This window comes from Lycium barbarum, chromosome 7 (assembly GCF_019175385.1).
Source record: "Lycium barbarum isolate Lr01 chromosome 7, ASM1917538v2, whole genome shotgun sequence".
Classification (NCBI taxonomy): Eukaryota; Viridiplantae; Streptophyta; class Magnoliopsida; order Solanales; family Solanaceae; genus Lycium; species Lycium barbarum.
The window spans coordinates 116809058-116830282 of record NC_083343.1 but is presented as its reverse complement, the minus strand read 5'-3'; the positions used below and the strand labels follow the sequence as shown (position 1 = coordinate 116830282).

General features: G+C 35.8%; 1 long non-coding RNA gene across 1 annotated transcript; it reads left to right on the top strand.

Annotated features, from left to right (window-relative positions):
• The first annotated feature begins 8016 nt into the window (after window positions 1-8016).
• LOC132603943 (uncharacterized) lies at window positions 8017-9841 on the top strand. The gene is made up of 2 exons (XR_009568589.1): window positions 8017-8881; window positions 9604-9841. It is a non-coding gene; the product is annotated as an uncharacterized LOC132603943 (long non-coding RNA).
• Window positions 9842-21225: the final 11384 nt, after the last annotated feature.

The window sequence follows — 21225 nt, the reverse complement described above, 5'->3', positions numbered from 1 at the left end:
AAAATAAAACTCCTACGCAAATATATGTAAAGAAAATCAAATATTGATATGATTTTGGTTATTCTAACAAATATTAGCAAGGTTTTGTTATTTATACAAATGCAGGATAGTTGTATGATCTGCATGGAGTTTGTATGATCTCAAATAATTGCTCATTTGCATGCAGGTGTCTCCCATGTTATGTTGTTCTATAAGTCAATTAATGATTGCTGATTGGGCAAGTCACTCAAAGATACTAGTGACTCTGATGCAAGTCGAGAATGTGTATGGTTGATGAGATCAATAACTCAACACATTTAAGAAGGAACTGTGTGGTCTCTCTTTGAAGACAAAGATCCAACAATGTTGAAAGATAAGACTGCTTGAGATAGACCAAAACACATTTCACCAGAATTCTTTTTCACACATAATCTTCAGTAGAATGGTGAAATTGATGCTCAACAAATTCGATCAAGTGATAATTTGACGGATTTATCTACATTCACGAAGTTGGTCTGCATGATTGGAACATGCCTTCAAAACAATGTTTTCATTTGGGGGAGTAAAATACGCGCTTTACTCTTTTTTCCTTAACCAAGGTTTTGTCCCACTGGATTTTCCTAGTAAGGTTTTTAATGAGGCAGCAAACATTGCGTATTATAAATAACTATGTATAATATTTCTTCCACTAGATTTTTCTTTTACATGGACATCCAAGTAAACCTGTCAAAACCGGTAAGCGGACCCGGTGGACCGGTTTACCCGTCGCCTCCCTTTGTTTCCCAACCCCCCAAACTTTTTTTATACACTCTAACCCATCCCCCACCCCTATATAAGTCCCTCTCCATTTTATTTTCATCCACACCAATTCACTCTTCTCTTTCTCTCAATTTCTCTCAATTATAGCTACTTTGCAATAATTAGCCACTTTAAATTTCTCTCAATTAAATACTATAAAGTTTTATGCTAGTTTCAATTTTATATTTTGCAATTATAAAAAAAAATGTTGGTGGAGTTGGTGATTTTGCAACAATCCGAAGTAGCTCCAAAGCTTTGGTGGATTTGTAATTCTAACATTTATGTATTGCTTTTTTAACATTTATAGAAAAACACTCTGTATTGCTTTAGATAATGCTTCTAATAATACAAAGGCGGTTGGTCTTTTAAACGGGGAATTAAACCCTCCGCTAAAAAATATTTTTCATGTGAGATGTAGTTGTCACATTTTAAACTTGATTGTTGGAGATGGTCTTGACTATTTTGAAGATTCCATTCAAAGGGTTAGAAATGCGGTTGCTTTTCCTTTTTGTAATGCTAATAAGCAAAAAATGAGATATTTTAAGAATTCTTGTTTGCAAAATAACCTTAGATCTAGGCAAATTCAAGTAGAAGTTGACACTAGGTGGAACTACACTTACATTATGTTACAACAAGCATATGATTAGGATTCTCATACCATAATTTCACAACCATCACAATACAGAAAGTGATGAGTGGATAAATAATAACGATTGGGAAGATGCTAAGGAATGTATTGAACTTTTACAAAAAAAATTATAATGCAACTCTTGTTTTTTCTAGACAATTTTATCCCACGGTAACTGGAATTCTAGCCTACTTAACAGAAATAGCTAGAGTTTTACATGAGTATAAAGATAAATCTGGTTATCAAGCGGCTATTTTTTCTATGATAAAAAAAAATTAAGAAGTATTTTTTTTCCCATCCCAACTTTATTTATATTAGGTTCTCTTTTAAATCCTTGTTTTAAAATGTCTTATACTAGAGGATTCGTTAGACAAATTTATACATATTTAGAAATTTCCGAGGGAGTTAAACCATCATTAACTGACGCCGAGCTCGCGGTTGATGCCGAATTTAGAAAAGCTTTTACTCATTATTCTACTTTGGAAGAAAGTGCTACACCCGTTGCTCCATGCCCTACTACTTCTCAAAGTAACAAAAAGGGCTTGTCGGGTTTGTCGATGCTAAAAGTTTTACATTCACATCCAACTTCTTCTCATAATGCAAACTTTGATAAATATCACCTTTATTTGATGCAGCCAAATGTGGATATCAACCAACTAGATGATTTGGACGTCTTAGCATGGTGGAAGAAATACAAGGCGAGTCATCCGATACTTTCAAGAATGGCTCGACATATTCTTACGGTTCAAATATCAACGGTAGACACTCATTATCCGGATTTAGCTTGCAAGTACTAGTTTGCATTCGCGATTGGATTAGATCGGAGCGACGCAACCAAAACTTAGGAGCGATGGAAGGCGAAGAGGAAGAGATTGAAGATTTGACAGCAAGTGAGTTGACCAAATGGAAGACTCTGAAGATATCTCAATAACCGAATTTAATATTGCGAAGATTAGCGAAATGATTCAAACTTTTTGATTTTATTCTTGTACTACTTTTTTGCAACTCATGTATTATTTGCAAATTAAAAAAAAAACTACAACTTGCAAATAAATGTTATCCATTAATGAATAAAATATATGGCTCATTGAGCATTAATCTATTTACTTGTGTTCATATTCTTACTTATATTAAGTTAGGAATATGCCTAAAATATACTAAGAATATACTTATAATATACATCTACTTGAATTAAAAAATAGAAGGTTATATACTTGGAAAAATAACTTAAGTCATAATACATATAACTTATATTATATATATATATATATATATATATATATATATATATATATATATATATATATATATATATATAATATATATATATATATATATATATATATATATATTATAAGTAGCTAAGCATATAAGTTAAGTTTTTTCTAAGTTTATAAATTTCTATTTTATAACTTAAGTATATTTATATTATAAGTATATTTTTAGTATATTTTAGATATATCTAGTATAAATATACTTAAGTTATAAATAGAAAGCTATAAACATAGAAAAAACTTAGCTTATATGCTTACCTACTTATAATATACACATGCTTGAGTTATAAAATAGAAATTTATAAAGTTAGAAAAAAAAACTTAAGTTATATAGTAACTTAACTTATAGACTTAGAAATAACTTAAACATAGTGTGTATATATAAGTATATTTGTATAATATACATATACTTGACCTTGAGTTATAAAATAGAAAGTTATAACCTTAGGAAAAAAAACAATCTAGAATTTTATAATATTCATAAGTTTTTAGTTAGTAAATATATAAACTTAATTTATGATACATATAACTTAATATATATATATATATATATATATATATATATATATATATATGTTGTTAGTTAGTAGATATATAAACTTTTAGTTATAAACTTATGTAACATATATAAATATACTAAGAAATACTATAATATACATATACTTAAGAAGAAAAAAAAATTACGTTTTAACCGGCCGGATCCGGTTTCCACATTTCTACCCGGTTAATCAGTGGCCGGTTTCGGGTTTTTGACCGGAAACTGGCTGGTTTTCTAACCGGTTTCCGGTTCCGGCCAGTTGGACCCGGTTGACAGACTTACATCCAAGGGAGAATGTTATGAAATGATTAAAGTGGATGCACATGCAGGGGCCACACCACTGTAGCATGTATGCTTTCCAAGTTTTGTAGGCTTATAAATATAGACTCGTTAATGATTGATCAAATTTGATAGATTCGCCCTCGGAAATAAGAAGTTCTGGTCCTTATATGAAAAGACACCTCAAAAAAGAAGAAAAATTTATTTACTACTTTCTGTTTCTCTCATATTCTCTCTCTGTCTCTCTTTCATCTTGCTACTTTATTTATTACACGATTTTATTTTATAACATTAACATATATTTCTATCATTTTCTATTGTTTTGTGAAACAGATGCAGAGAGACGCCATTACGAGAGAATCTGAGACATATGGTCAATACCGACCCGGCGAGAGATCATGGGATTCACGCAGAATGTAATCATATACTTTCTATGTTCCACTTTATATATTTTTTGATTAGTTTGTCTAAAAAAAATGAGATATTTTATATTTAAAAATAATATAATGTCAAAACTTGCACTTTATTACTAAAATATGCTTTTGTAACTATAAATATCTCATGTCAGTTTGAAATTATAATTATTTCAAAAGTTTGTTTTCTTTCTAAATATCTTATGGAGTAAAATTGGTGATTTCCGATCTACTAAAATCGATCTCAATTGAGATTGGAAAAAAACTGACCTCATATTTATTTTTTAATTTTTTTAAATAAACCGACCTCATGAGGTCAATAATATAATACAAAAATCCGTAGCAAACATATATTGACCTCACGATGACGCAAATTTATTTGAAAGTAAATATTATAAATTATTTTTACTAAGCCGACCTCGTGAGGTCGCTTAAGTTTATTAAAATTTATTTTTTAGAAAGCGGCCTTGTGAAGTCGCTGCATTTTAAAATTTGAAAAATAATTATTTTAGATACCGACCTCTTGAGGTCGGTAAATTTAATAAAAATCTGAACTCTTGTCTCAAACCCTTGTCTCTATTTCCCTTTCACCACCGCCGTATGTACCCTCGCCCACATCCCTCTTCCCAAAAGCATCTCAAACGTCTTTCATAAAATTCAAATTTCTCTTTGATTAAAAAGTTATCTTATTAGAGTTTTGGCTACATTTACCCTTTTCAGTGATGTTGCATTTGATTTATCTTCACGTTTAAGGTTCTTAAGCACCGGCGTTCAGTCCGCCGCCACCACCATCTATTCCAAGTATTCTTTTTAATTGCTTGGGCTCTAGTTTAGGGTTCGTCAAGATACATTTACTTTTTTTGCTTCTTTTGTGAATTTCTCACTAATTTGGTTTTATGGGTTAGTGTATTTAGTTGATTGTAGCTGGAAAGGTTAATTGTGCGTTGGTTTTTTGCTCCCTTTTTTGTGGGTTTCGTTGATTATAGTTTCTGGGTTATAGTTAATACTAGTGACAAGTGATTACATATAGATGGATTTGCAAGCATTAATTGAAGAAAAAATAAAGTTCATTAGTAGAAATTGTTGTTTATTGATTTGAGTCAAACTTAACGCCCAATATTGGACAGCGGATATATTGTTATTAATGTTGCTTTTCAAATTTCCCTTTTGGGTTAAATAGTTTGCAATTAGCATTAATGAGAAACATCAATGATTATTCTAGCCTCTTGTTTTGGTTAAAGTTCTTTGCACTTGGTAGAAATGAGCAAACGTTTTCTTAATTTCTTCCAACCTACATTGGTTTTGTAGGATATTTTACTGAAATTTTTAGCTATCAATTATTGATGGATATCTTTTCGGTTTGTTCGATTCATTACATTTTTCTACATGAATATGAATATTATTCAGTAGCCCATATTGCATATATATTATGGGTTTATGAGATAAAGTAGTAATTGTAGCCCAAACTGTAGCTTCATTTTTTATTTTGGAATTTTTGACTTTCTGAAGCTGAAATCCAAGATATTAGGGGGGTGTATTCTCTAATTCTCTGTTTTTATAGATTTATGAGTAAAGTGATAAGAATGAAGTTCGATTCTTGTTTTCAAATGTTGAGATTTGGGGTTGCGTATACAGGGCGGATCTAAGTTGGTGGTAGGGTGTTCGCTCTTGTTTATATATGTACAACCCTCCACCCCCACCCCAAATAGAAAATCCCAACCACCTTTCCTTGCCTTCTCAATTACTTGACATCAGAACAAGAAGGTGTTCAAACTAGTGCACTATAAATAAGGAGACATATCTAAGTCTCATCTAAGTAAACACAGAGTTTAGGCGTCATAGTGGGTGATAAAGAGAGAAAGAAACAAGGAAAAAGGAATGGAGAATCAAACAGCAAAACCAAGTGATTGGAGGAAGCAAGAGAATTGTAGCAGTAACTAAGAGTCCATTACCTTCTTCCACAGATCCTAATAGTGATCATCATGTTGAGCATCAGCTTTTTGTTATTTACTTCACCCTTTAATTATTTTTCTTATACTCCCAAAATCTTGAAAATTCTCATGAAACTAAAGACTTCACTGATTATGGTGTTTGCGAATAAACATGTAGAAACATGGCTGGAGAAACTTCTTTGCATATGTGGGGTCTGATTTCCTTGTTTTCTTGGCATATCTTGATCTTGGGAATTGTAAGTTGTTGGGTGTGCGAATAAAGTACCACATTAGTAGCTGAAAAGAAAAAAGAGCTACTTATAAGGTGTTGGATACTCTTAATGATGTGAGGCCTTTGGGGAATAACGTGCGGGCTTGGCCTAAGAGGACAATATCACATCATGTTAAGAGTATCATTGAGACGTTTTAGTTCAACAACTGGTATCAGAGCCAATGGTTTGACAGGATGAGTATGAAGATGGCAGAGTGTGGAGTGGGGCCCAACCTTTGCCCCTCTATAGGCCGGTTTACAACCTTTACCTATAGCTTTGAAGATGCATACACAACCTTTGGGCTTCAGTGACCGTAAATACTCTGACGATGTGGGTGGCACATTGACACTTTGAATCTCTGACCTGTAATGAGTCATGTGGAACTTAGTTCGAGGGGGAGATTATTGGGTGTGCGAACAAAGTACCACATTGGTAGCTGGAAAGAAAAGGGAGCTACTTATAAGGAGTTGGATACTCTTAATGATGTGAGGCCTTTTGGGGAAAACCGTGCGGGCTTGGCCCAAAACAGACAATATCACATCATGTTAAAAGTATCCTTGAGCCGTTTTAGCCCAACAACTGGTATCAGAGCCAATGGTTTAGCGGGATGAGTATGAAGATGACGGAGTATGGCGTAGGGTTAGGCTTAGTGCCTTTGCTGGTCTATAGGTTGGTTTATGACATTTACCCATAGCTTTGAAGACGCATACACAACCTTTAGGCTTCGGTGACAGTAAATACTTTGACGATGTGGGTGGCACAAAGACACGTTGAACATCTGAGCCATGATGAGTCATGTGGAACTTAGTTCGAGGGGGAGATTGTTGGGTGTGCGAACAAAGTACCACATAGGTAGCTGAAAAGAAAAAAAAGCTACTTATAAGGTGTTGAATACTCTTAATGATGTGAGGCCTTTTGGAGAAAACCGTGCGGGCTTGGCCCAAAGCGGACAATATCACATCAATCATGTTAAGAGTATCTTTGGGCCGTTTTAGCCCAACATAAGTCACTTATATTTCTTCATGCCTAAAATTTTAATTTAGACCTCACATAAATAATTTATGTGGTATGTTTTCTTTTTAATTTGTGTTAAAAGTAACTTATTGTTATTGCAAATTAATGTTACAGTGGAAACTGATTGCAAGCAGGATCAAGCCATGGATATGAGGTAAACAAAAATGAGAAACTTTGGTCTAGCTAATACTTTAGCTAATAGTGGATATATATATATATATATATATATATATGTATATATATGTGTGTGTGTATATATATGTGTGTGTGTGTGTGTGTGTGATTCTCATTAGATTGATTTTTGCTCTTATTATTCAATCACTTGCTGCTAATCTTGGAGTAAGCACTGCTAAGTTAGTCAAAACATTATTACATTAAACACTCACATGATATTATGCATTGCATGTTTCCAATGGAATTACTCTTTTATCTCATTTTTGTTTTGCAGGCAAACATTTATCAGAATTATGCAGGGCTGAATATCCATGGTTTATTATGTACTGTTTGTGATTGCTAGCTGAAGTTGTTGTTACGGCTGCATATATTCCATAAGGCAAGACTTTCTAACCATCTAATTAATTATTAATTAAACATACCTTTGTAAAAATGTAAAAGTGTTTGGTGGATGTTTTGTAAATATTGAAGTAGTTTAATGTTGTCGACTAACTTAATGTAGACTAGATTAATGTTTTGTGGATGTTTGTAAAGGTTGAAGTATTTAATATCTTTTGAGAATGTCTGAATTACGTTTTGATTCAATTTTGAAGTAGTTTCGAGTTGAATTTGATGTAGTGCGGGTTACAGCATGTCATTATAGGTGTTTGTTGGATTGTTTGTAGATATTTGAGCTAGTTTTAGCTGAATATAGAATTGTTTATGATTTTTGGCAGGTGGACAGCTGCAAAAGCAACAAAATGTTGCCAGTTTTTCTGCAGAAAAACCGACCTCATGAGGTCGGTTATCTTAATATCATTTTCCAGATTTTTAAGAAACCAACCTCATGAAGTCGGTTGTGTTCATATCATTTTCCAGATTTTAAAGAAACCGACCACATGAGGTCGGTAAATAAATTACATTTTGGAGAAACCGACCTCATTAGGTCGGTTCCTAATAATCACTATTCATAAATTTATAATTACCGACCACATATGGTCGGTTTTCTTAAGAAAAAATATATATTAACCTAATATTCCAACCACATGTAGTCGGTAACACAAAAAAAAAAAAAACAACAAAATTTCAATATATCGACCACATGAGGTTGGTATTTTAAAAAATAAACGAAAAATAATATAATTTTTCCGACCTCACGTGGTCGCTAATACTTTTGTCGATTTTTTTTTTTTTTAATATAGTGATCTCATGAGGTCGGTATATTAATTTTCTTTTATTTTTGGCCGAATTGCTTACCGACCACATGAGGTCAGTAAGAATATGCGACCTGCTCTTTCCGGACCTACTGATGAGGTTGGTTTTGAGGTCTCATTTTTTTCAAAATCGACCTCATGAGGTCGGAAAAAATGATTTTTTAAGGTCGCTTTTCAGCAGGTTTTTGGTAGTCTAGTTCTTGATTATGTTTTATTTTTAACGCATTAATTAAAATAAAGAAAGAGAAATGAAATCAATACTTCTTGTGGCGACTTGCGAAATTCCTGTCAAGGCCAAATTCGTAAGAGTCTATATGATCCAAGTTATGCTGAGAAAGGTCAACCAGTGAATCCTGTCTTACGCTCTCTGCAGTTGAACCTAGACTTGGTAAGCGATTTTTGTATTGGGCTCCTCTCCATTTCCCTTCTATCCATTTTTCCCAAGTTCTATTTTAGATTAAAGACACATGGCATGAATTAGAATTAATGACTAAGATTTGATTGACCAAAACAAAGCTCTAACCATGATTTACATATTTAATAATTTATCCATAAATATATTAACATATTTTCTCTCTCTTCCTATTTTAATTTTCTTACGCATAGTAAAATATCTTTGCTCTTTTCACCGATTATTTCTCCCACTTATTTCTTTTTCCTATGCAGAAATAGACTTCATTATTCAATTGGTGACATTTTTCATTTTTTTCAATAATGATGCTTACTAGCCCACAGAATATAGACCCCATTATTCAATTGATAATATATTTTTGAAAGAGTTTGCTGTATTCCGGAAAATATCACTATTAAAGAGTTGTCATAATTGAAAAAAATGGAAAATTAAAATAGGAAGAGAGAGAAAATATTTTCATATATTTATGGATAAGTTATTAATTATGTAAATCATGGTTAGGGCCTTGTTTTGGCTAATTAAATTTTAGTCATTAATTATAATTCATTCCATGTGTCTCTAATCTAAAGTAGAATTTGGGTAAAATGGAGAGAAGGGAAATGGAGATGAGGGGAATCTGAAATTTTTATTCATATTTCACTTTGACATATATATCTTCTTCTTATTTTGATAGATCAGTTATTTCGTTCATTTTCCAGACAATAATGAAGGTAACAACTATGGAACAGACTGAGCCGGCTAGAGATTTGAAGATTCATTTTGAAAATATAAAGAACAAATGACGGTTCATGATGAATATTTTTATTTTTTTTGTTTTGTTCATTTTTTCCAATTACTCCATGCTACTTAGCTTGTAAAACTGTGCTACTTAGCTCGTAAAACCATCAATAGCTACTCCTCTAAGGATAGAAGTTCAGACCTTTTGAGTCTAGTTGATATTTTTGCCTTCCTGTTTCCTTTATTGAATAATAGTTGACATGACTAAACTGTTTAATAGGTGAAACACGATATTAATTTATACTAGTTTAGTGAGGCCCGGAGTTAAATTCATGATACAAGTAGTAAATTTAATTAAAAAAATATAACTTATGAACATTTTTCTATTGTATAATTTATTTAATCTAGTGACACGTTATTTGTTAGTAAGTCTTTATAACTATTAAAGTTTCTTAGTCACATAATTGAATAATTCTTAAAGAACAAATTATTTATCATGAAGAAAGTTTGGAAGGAGAATTAGCAAATATAAATGGATACAATACTCGACATTCACTAAAGAAGAAAAACGCCTATATATGAGTAAAAGAATTTTCAGAAATTCTCAAATTTCATAATACAAATATAAAGTAAAAAAAAAAATGCTTAGATGTAAAAATCTATAATAAGCAACAAATGAAAAAGAAGAAAACAAAGAGCAACAAGAAGCAAGAATATCTAGCGAAGAAATGACTATTTTTTTGGTTAATAGATAAGTTTAATAGAAGAAAGCAACAGCAAAAATAAAGTGCAGCGGATGGAGTTGTTCCTCCCTTAATCAGGGGTCTTGGGTTCGAGCCTAAATATGAAAAAATCCTTGATAGGGACCGCTTCCCTTGATTGGGCCCTATGCGATGCGAATCTGGATTAGGTGATTTCCAATGCGGGTAACGAATACCGAATAGAAAACAGGTAAATAAGGCAGAATGTTCGATAGCTTTTAAAAAGTAAACCATAAGAACAAAAATAAATTTGACTTAAAAAAATAAAATGAGGATCTAGAAGTAATTAATTAAAAAGTTTGACACTTTTTGGGAAAGTTTTGTGAGGACAACAAAAGCTCTTTTGTAGTCCCTTATATATAATAGTAATTTCAAAATGAAAACTCATGCCAAAATTAGCTATCCTTTATGTATTTGGCCAAATTTATTTGATTGAGTCGTATATTAGGTTCAGTAGAGCTTAAGTTTGGTCGATTAATAATCAAGACAAGTTACAATTTGACTTTAATTATCTAATATCCATCTATCTTTAACTCTACGGAAGTCCTGATAGAGGCAGATTCCAAATTTAAATATTATAGTTCTATTTAAGAATTTTATTGTAGCACATTTGATTTAAACTATGATTTATAAAGGATAGTTATGTCATAAACCTTGAGCAACTCCAACCATCTACACTACCTCAAATTAAGATTCCCTCTGATTGAAAATGTACTGAAGACTACAATGATTTATAAATACCTCACACTACACATCATAGAAATAGTGCCTTCAAATCTTCATGCAAACACTACCATCGCCAACTCCAAATCATGAGGGGTAGTTCTTTTCGTCAACCTTCAACTAGCTCAGAGTATAATCTATCACTATGACATTATGCATCAACACACAACTAAGGCCAACTCTAGAAGCATCACAATACACCGTAAAGCTCTCCCCCTCCACGGTAGAGTCAAAATCGGAGCGGTAGTCAACAAGGTCTTAGCTTTTGAAAGCTCGCCTCACAATTATCGGACCACTGAAAAGTCACCTCCTTCTGAGTCATTTTAGTGATCATAAAGCGTCTTGAAATTTTTCTTAGGGATATCCTCCTCCTAATCTTCAATTGATGATAACTGGATCTCAAATCATTCGGGGAGAAAACCGAAGCACCCTGAAACTGATCAAATAAATCATCAATGTTGCGAGGTATCAGATACTTATTCTTGATGGTCACTTTGTTCAACTGCCTATAGTCGATAAACATACGCATAGTTCTGTCCTTATTCTTCATAAAAAGTACATGAGCACCCCAAAGAGAAATATTGAGTATACTCAACAAATCTTGCAATTGCTCATTTAACTCGGTCGATGCCATCTGATATGGTAGAATAGAAATAGACTGAATGCCCGACTCGAAGTCAATGCAAAAATCAATATCGCGATCAAGTGGAATACACAGTAGGTCTATTGGAAAGACCTCCAAAAACTCACTCACCACCGGTACAGACTCAAGTGTAAGAGTATTTGTGCTAGTATCCCGAATATGCGCCAAATATGCCAAACAACCCTACCCTACCATCCGCCAATAAGGAATAATATAACCTTCTTTGGAGTGCGACTAAGTCCACCTCTCTCAACTCTAAGGACTCTCGGCATAGCTAACATAACTGTTTTGGCATGACAATCCAAGATCGCATGATAAGGAGATAACCAGTCCATTCCAAGGATAACATTGAAGTCTACCATATCTAAAACCTTAAAATATACCTGGGTGTCATACCCCCATCAAGTTAACTACACAAAGGTATACCTGATCTACCACTCTGAAATCTCGAAAATGAGTGGAAATACGTACAAGCAAAGCAAGGGACTCACAAAGCATATCCAGGCTTGAAGAAAAGTATGTATCCTGGGTCAAACAATATTGCAGTTGAACGATGACAAATCGAAATAATATATGTGATGTCAGCATATGAAGCCTCTATCTTTGATCTGCCCCGGAAAAATAGCACTGGGCACGACCACCCTCAGACTAAGTACCTCTACGACTACCACCTCAGCCGGAATGGGTACCACCTCGCCAGAATAAGAACCACTTATCCCACTCTGTGTACCTTTTCTAGCTAGCAGTTGTGCTGATCTGAAGGTAGAGCACTGAGAACCCTAAGAGCTTTGGTGCAAACCACTAGGCCAAAGTATGGGGCACTCCCTCCTGAAATGTTGGGGATCGCCACACTCATAATATCTTTTTTTAGCCATGGACTGATGAGAAGAACCTGAATGACTGGAATGCCCTCCACGACCTGAAGGTCGGAAAGATGAGCCATGAGAAGCCTATCTCTAACTGAAAATACCACGCCCGAGATGATCATCCCAGGACACCTGTATGGCTACAACCACTCGCCGAGTACCCCCGACTCCTAGGCGGAGCACCACTATAAAAACCCAAGTAATAGGCCATTTTGCCCTCACGATCCTCAGAACCCTCATGTTGAATCATCTCTATGTCCTTAGCGGCATTCACCACCTTCTGAAATGAAGCCCTAATACCGGAAACATGAGAAACTCGCAAACGAATCGGAATAATCAGTCCCTTGACGAACATCCTCACTCTCTCATTCTCAGTGGGAAGTGTCATCAATGCATGACGAATTAAGGCATGTAACTGTTTCTAATGCTTAGTAGTGACATACCATCCTGTTGTAATCCCTCAAACTCGTTGCTCTTACAATTCTCTCAAAATACAGGGGACAAACTGGTCTAGAAACGCTTGAGCAAACTGAGTCCATAAAAGTGAAGGTGACTCAGCTGGCCTACTGCTAATATAATTTCTCCGCCACTACTTGGCGATGTCAGTCATCTGAAATATAGGATAGTCCACTCTGTGGGACTCACCAACCGCATGTTATGCTACCTACCATGTCAATTAATAATAAACTCATAAGCATCTTTGATAGGATACCAGTACAGGTCGGTGGGTTCACCAACCTAAACAGTTGAAGCACGTTCTACTAACGGTCATAGTGGTCTTGTTGTCTAGATGGGGTGCAAACCTAGCAATACCCCCACAATCAAAAGGGAGAGATACAATGATAGTTGGTTGAGCCCTTGGAATCTGGAACCCTAGGACAAGCATTTAATCCAAACTCTAACCTTCAAATTGGGTTTGTGATCTATCTAGGGTGACAAGCAAAATGCCAGCCTGATCCATCCCTTCAAGAAATCTCATCATACGAACCAATATGTCCTGAAGCACTGGAGTAGCGATAAAATTAGTGGTGCTTGTGTTGGTCCATACTTATTTGCAAGATCTGGCTCATCCTCGAGAGCCACCTTTGGACAGGAAGATACTACCGAGCATGGCCGTGAGAAATTATCGGTGCTCGGCCTCTAGCAAGTGCTGTGACATGGGATATACACCTACCTCGCACCCTATCTCGACCTCATGTAATGGCCCTAGCAGCAGGTGCAGGTATAGGTAAGGGCTCATGATCTCCAGTCGCGGATGAACGAGTCTTCACCATCGAGAGAATGAAACAAGGAAATTTAGAATCCAAATAAAATCAAGTACTCACGATAAGGAATGAAAGAATAAAAGTTTCCTAAATGGTCTACAGCCTCTCGAAAATAGGTACGGACATCATCTTACCGATCCGCAAGACTCTACAAGACATTGCTCTTGTAATAATAAGACTGGTAAACCTAGGACTCTGATACCAAATTGTCACGATCCAAAAACAAAGGCCGTGATGGCACCTATTCCCAACGGATAGGCAAGCCAAAACCCAAACAATTATCGAATCAATTAAATTAACTAAGCGAAAAAGTAAAGACACAAGCCGAATATCCAAATACCATGTCTTTTATAATAAGTAAGTGGGGAAATAATAATAAAAACTACCCAAGATTGGTGTCATGAGTAAGAAAGCCGCTATGAATACAATATAACTCTGGAATCCACTAATACACTATCTGAATATAAATAAAAGACATGAATGGTAAAAGGATATAGAGAGTACGGTGTTATAGATTAGCCAAGCAGCTCACCACGATCTCCTGAAATCTCTGCCAAGGGACTCTCCGCTGGTTCCACTAGTACTCGAAACCGAATCTACACAACAAAGAGTGCAGCAAATGTAGTGCGAGTGCGGGAAGCACGTGGACTCAGTATATCTCATAGACCGACAATGAAGAAATAATGACGAGACTATTAAGAAAATCTTATAACCTTACCAACTTACCTTCATACCTGACAGCCAAATATTAACAGAGTAAAAAATAAGCCAAATATCACATAGTTCCAAATAAGCAGATAATCAGGTAAAAAATGTATGATATAAGCACAATGCAATATGCGTCAGTATACACACGTTGCTTCTGGGGACTGTACGGAGATGTGACCCCTGGGGGACTCGCAAGGTCCATATACTCATAGCAATATGCAGGCGTGCACTCGATCTGGGGACATTTCATTCTCCAATAGTCTTACTGTGCAGACGTGCACCCGGTCCAGGGACCTACCAGTCTCTAATAACCACAAATATCATCCAATGAATGTTCATAGATGATCACATATGCATGAATATCAATGCCAAGCTATTATAGCCATCAACCGCGCAGAATTGCTCAACTACTTCAATTAACACAGGTATTCGGATTAAATGAAGTGACATGAACACACAACAAGTAAATCAAGCCTATTAATTATCAGCTAATACCCACATGCATTGGCATTCTTGGATTACAATTCAAAACTACATAATTCTTTGATTCCCATACGTGCCATCGTTACTCGTACCAATGTCAGTCACACCATGAGTAAAAGACTCCTCTTTCTCTCTTACCCATTATTATCATCACTTAATCTTTACTTAACAAAAACGTCCTTTAAACGAAGTATAGAAAGTCTTAACATACCTCATGGCCGAGTAAACTAATCACGAAAGCGTCTTTCTTTTCCAAAGTGCCTCGAAATGCTCCTAATTTGTCAATACGCGATGTGTATAAGAAAATTAATTCATAGATATCCATATTGCAATACTTACAATTAGGACACAAAAATCAACTCCTAAAGTCGAACTTGGACATACAAGGTCAAAACTTGAATTTATTTCAAAATCAGTATATTCATAATCTAAATAGTCTAAACACAGAAAATCATCAAATTCTATCCACTAATCAGGTCTCAGATAAGGGAATTACCAAAATTCAACTTAGGGCTCAAATCCATAATTTATCACCCATAATCATGGATTAAAACACTAATTAATAAAATGAATCAAGAGGAAACATCAAAATAAGAGTTAGAATCTTACACCCCTCCCCCAAAGCAAAATTGTTTGAATTTTCTTTGGAATCACATCAAACTGAGCCCTAGAACCCAAGATATTAGATTATGAAGTCTAAGCGACCGCAAAGGGTCCACCACGATCAGGGCCTTGACCCAGCCCACTCATCATGAACGCAACAGGCACATCGCGATCACGATTAGCGGCCTTGACCCAGATCAATCGAAGCTTCCTTCTTCATGAATGTGGCTCACCATCCGTGTGTCACGACCCAACTCGTAGCTCGTGAGGGCACCCACACTATCCCCCCTGGTGGGCGAACCCTTCCCTTATAACATATCATTAAGTCAAGAATACTAAAGTAAAAGCAAAAATAACCAAGTCTCAATATATATATATATATATATATATATATATATATATATATATATATATATATATATATATATATAGATGTATGTATAAATAATAATGTAAGTACGAAAGTAAGAAAATACTACAACCCAACGGTCTAGTCTGGAACCAGTACAAGAGCTACTATCAATAATACAATGTCTAGAAACTAGAGCTAATTTCATAATACAAGGTAAATAACTGTTTCGGGATTAAGGAAAAAGACAGATAATAAAGGGGAGTCTCCGACTGCAGATCTGGCAAGTAGCTCACCCTGGAATCTCTGACAAGTAGCCTCGGGATCACTTACGAGGACGGGAACTAGAACCAGTGATGAACTCTACACTCAAAGAAAAGTGCAGGAAGAGTAGTATGAGTACAAACACACGTAGTTGTAGGTATCATAGGCCGATAACGATTAGTTCATGCAGATAAATAGACAGAAATTAATAAGTAGAGCAGATAAGCACTCATGCACAAACACAAATCGATATTCAAGTAAGTCTCACAGTAATGATAAGCACAATAGATCTCAATAACCTCAAGTTGCAAGCCTGGGTAAAGTCTTTAATCCACAAGTTCGTCTAGTCATTAAGTGAATCCTCACAAACAAGCACAACACAATAAATCAACAACCAAGGAATCAACGAGGGAATGTGTCATGCGATGATAAGGAATGAAATTCAATGAGATGCAATATTGTGTAATGACCTCCAAGTCTCATCTTCGTACCGTACACACATGCTAAGGACAATGTCTAATAGCCATGACCCAAGGGGAACCTGGGAAGTCCATGTACCATTCTTGCTCCGAAAAATACCTTGGATCACGAGCACTCTCCCGCTCCGATAACAATTTCGGATCACGGGCACTCCCTCGCTTCGGAAATGACCTTGGATTACGAGCTCTCTCTTTCTTTTATGCTCTCCAACAAAGACCTCAGAGGATACACTCTCTCACATATGCTCATTTCAATCATAGTCATATCAAATCAATAGCACATGAAATATGGAATATATGTCGTGCATGAAACCAATGTCACGACCCGACTAAGGGCCATGACGGGTACCCGGGGCTAACCACCGAGCACCGCTCATACCATTACCCATCGTACACATCAAGCGTTCATTCATTAATCTTATACTCAAATCATAGGAAAACCATTTTTCACTTTGAAACATAATTCCCTTTATATACATAAGCCCTTCGGCTATATATATATATATATACATACGTGGGAAAAATCGTGAGACCATACTACCCACACATGCGTATCTACAAGCCTCTACTAGAGTACTAGACATATGGACGGGACAGGACCCCGTCATGCCCAAAACATATATATACTATACACAAAATAATAAATCAATGGCACCTCTGGAACAATGGAGCGCTCTCAAAGTCTGCTAGTAGCTCCTACGAGTCTGGATCACCTCCATGTCTACCTGTGAGCATGAACACAGCGTCCAAAGAAAATGGATGTCAGTACGAACATTGTACTGAGTATGTAAGGCATGAATGAAATGAACATAATGGAGAAATCATAAGACATAAGATGAAGATATAACCTGTGTAACTTTTAAGGGTGGATACATTTTATACATATATCATATATAATCATAGTACATGTATCATCATAGCGCATACATCATCGTATCATATATATCATCATCGTTAACCCGCGTCCGGGTAACCATCATATGCCGCCCACTAGTGGTGTCATGCCCGGCCCTCTAGGCTCGGTGTAAACATAGCAGCCCGCCTTAGCGGTGACATGCCCGGTCATTTAGGCACGGTGGAATCGTATGCAGCCCGCCTTCGCGGTGACATGCCCGGCCATTTAAGCATGGTGGAATCGCATCGTCATATACCCATCGTAAACTTAACATTTTCATACATTGCATAGGCATATCATAAGCTTATCATTATACATTTATCATCAAACATACATTAGAACTTGAAGTCAACTATGGCTATGTCGGGGTGACATAAGGTCGTGAACCCTCGATTACATTATGGAGTGATCATAATAATTATGTCTCACTTTGAGGGGACTAACATTTTAAGGTGAGTGTACACAAGGAAAAGCATCAATGGAACCGTGCTTAGGATCATAAACCTCATGGACATCGTATATTACTCGAGGATTCTCTATACTTAAACTCATCATCATCATTATCATGCTCGTATCGTATCTTTTTTCTTTATCATGTGCGTATGTAGCTCTTTATAGTCATGGACTCGTAATTTTCGTTATTTAGGAAGATTATGGAAAAATAGGAAGATTCATGCCATAGGAGTCATGCCTTAGAAGGAAAGGATTAGCCTTACATACCTCTTTCGTTTAGCTATTCTATCGTTTGATCGTTCTCCTTCGATGCTCGCGTTTCTACATTCAAGAAAGTCGTATTAACATTAGCTAGTCGATTATAAGAACATACTTACTAAGGCTAGAGAAAATTGGGCAACATTTCCTTTGTTTATACAACTTTCCCCATATTACATATCAACTCCCAAACCTCCATAACAACATTCACAATATTATAAGCAACAATCGTCATTCATCTACATTATCCACATTTCACAATTTCACTTCAATTTCTCCATAATCATGGTCATAGTACACTATTACGTTCACTCATATACAATGTTTATCCCATGTTCTTAATATCATTTATAACGTGATCATAATCATAACATATCAAGAATCATGACTCAATCCAAGCAACTACTCAAAAATGACACTATTCCCACATTCATGACCCATTTTCTATCTCCTTCTACAATCCAAGTCTTTCAACCTCTCAATACCTTAAATAACATGGAAAGACCATAAAACTTACCTTATATGGCGTAGGGATAAGCCTTGGGTGGAAATACTTCACTTGAGCCAAAACCCTAGTTCACCTCCAATGAAATTTCTTGACTTGGATGATCTCTAATGAGTTTCTTACACTTGGCTTTCTTAGTTTTATGAAGTTGATCATAAATTTCTCTTGAGTTCTTATGGATGAAGAGTGGAGAGGGTTCTAGAGAGTTCTTGAAGTGTTGGGTGAAAATGAAATGAAATAATGAACTTGGTCCCCTTTTTAATAACTTAAAAATCTGATCCGTCGGGAAAACATACGGACACTTATACGGTCCGTATAAGTGACCGTGAAATCGCCGCTTCAACATCTCGCTTCTGTGACCATTATACGGTCCGTATAAGTGACCGTATAATCCCATCAGTGAGGGACCTTCACTGTGACGATTCTGCGAACCATTATACGGATCGTATAATCGGCCGTGTAACCCATCTTTTCTCTGATCTTGTTCTCGTCACTTCGTTTGATCTCTAATCCTTATGGAACCTTCTTGATACTTGTTTAACACCTCATTAACGATATAAGGGACGTTATAATTCTTCTCTAAAACACTATTAAATCATCATTAACTTATTACTCGTAAATCCTTTCCGATACACATCGTATGCCTTGTCCTCTCTTGGCAAACTTTCTCCTCTTACTCTGAATGTCTTTGCAAATCTCAATTAGGGTCATCAAAATGTCATTTCTCACTTCTTGCAATACCGTATACTTCATGCCTTTCATTAGTCTATTCACTGTGCATCAACGGGGAATTTTTCGGGGTGTAACAATCAACCTCAACAATACCGTAAAATATAGGATCGACAGATACTTGCCAGTGCAAATCAAACATAAGTTCATCCATAATATTCTTCCTCTTTCATGAGATAATGGGATAAGTGAGATAACAAGAGACAGAGATAACCACATCAAATACATGAATATCACAAATACGGCGACAAGCCCACATAACAGCTGATAATACCAACCTAGTTGGAAATCACCTCCACACCATGCTCGAAGGCCTATTAATAACTACTATCTATATATGATTCTCTGACCGGAGTCTAGACATAAGTAAGTTGTAACCTATCTCGAAGGCCGAATCGGTGCGACAAACTAATCCGTTAGAGTCTTTCCTTTCTGAATAGCTTTCGAATTATCAAAGTCTATCAATTTCTACATTAGATTACAAAGCTAGCGATACCCACAATGCCATAATTACAATCCGAAATTAAAAAAAAAAAAAAAAAAAACTTAAAAAGGGACCCCAATCCCACAAAGGCAAAATCGAAAAATTACATTAGAAACAATTTACCCAAGCCTAGGGAGTTAAAATACCAAGCTTCATCACAAACAAATCTCAAATTAGCATTAATTTCACTATTAAACCAAAACCTCAATTTCAGAGAAAAATCATCATTTTCCATAACCAAATCCTTGAGTAAAAGAAAGATGCAAGCTTTAGTTACCCATTGATTAGACGTTTAGAATCTAAGAAATTTCTCAACGAAACTCAATTTAGATAGAAGATGGTTCACAAAATTATTTTAGGGTTCATGACACAAAACCCCGGACTAAACTCATGTTTTGTACCATAGATTCCATTGTTAAAACATGATAAAAACAATAAAGGAGTGTGGGACACTTACCCAAAGGAATAATCTCAAAAAGCTCCACAAATTCACCCCACCAAACTCTCTAGGTCTCAAATTTGTGAATGGAAAGAAATGACTTTGAATTAGGGAATTTAAGAGATACTGTTCAGCGATTTCCGATCCTGCGAAATATTCCTCGCAGGTGCGGCCTTGCATCTGCGGGGGATTCCTTTACAGATGCACCCTCACTTAAATCCTGACGTTCGCAAATGCGGGGAGGATTCTGCAGATGCGGCCTCCCCAGAAATCCCATTTCTTTGCACCTGCAAACCAAACCTCACAGAGGTAGGTCCGCAGGTGTGGCCCCAAGTCCGCATATGCGGCACACTAGAAACTAGCAAAAATCTAGTTTTTCACTAAGTTCAACCCGAAATCCGAAACTCATCTGATACCTCCCAGAGACAAACAAAACATGCCACCACTATAAAAACGCGACGAACTCAAACGCGCCCTTAGAATTCCCAAACGAGGTCATCTTGACCCGGTCAACCCCCAAACACCCAAAACAAGGTTTCCAACCCAAAGACCAAAACACCCCGAGTGCCTCAGGAACCGAACCAATTGACCTACCAAGTTATAATTGACATTCCAGACCTAATAGAACCAACGGAAATTCCAAAAAGACTCGTTTACCTAAAAGTCAACTATTGGTCAACACTTTCTCACTTATTC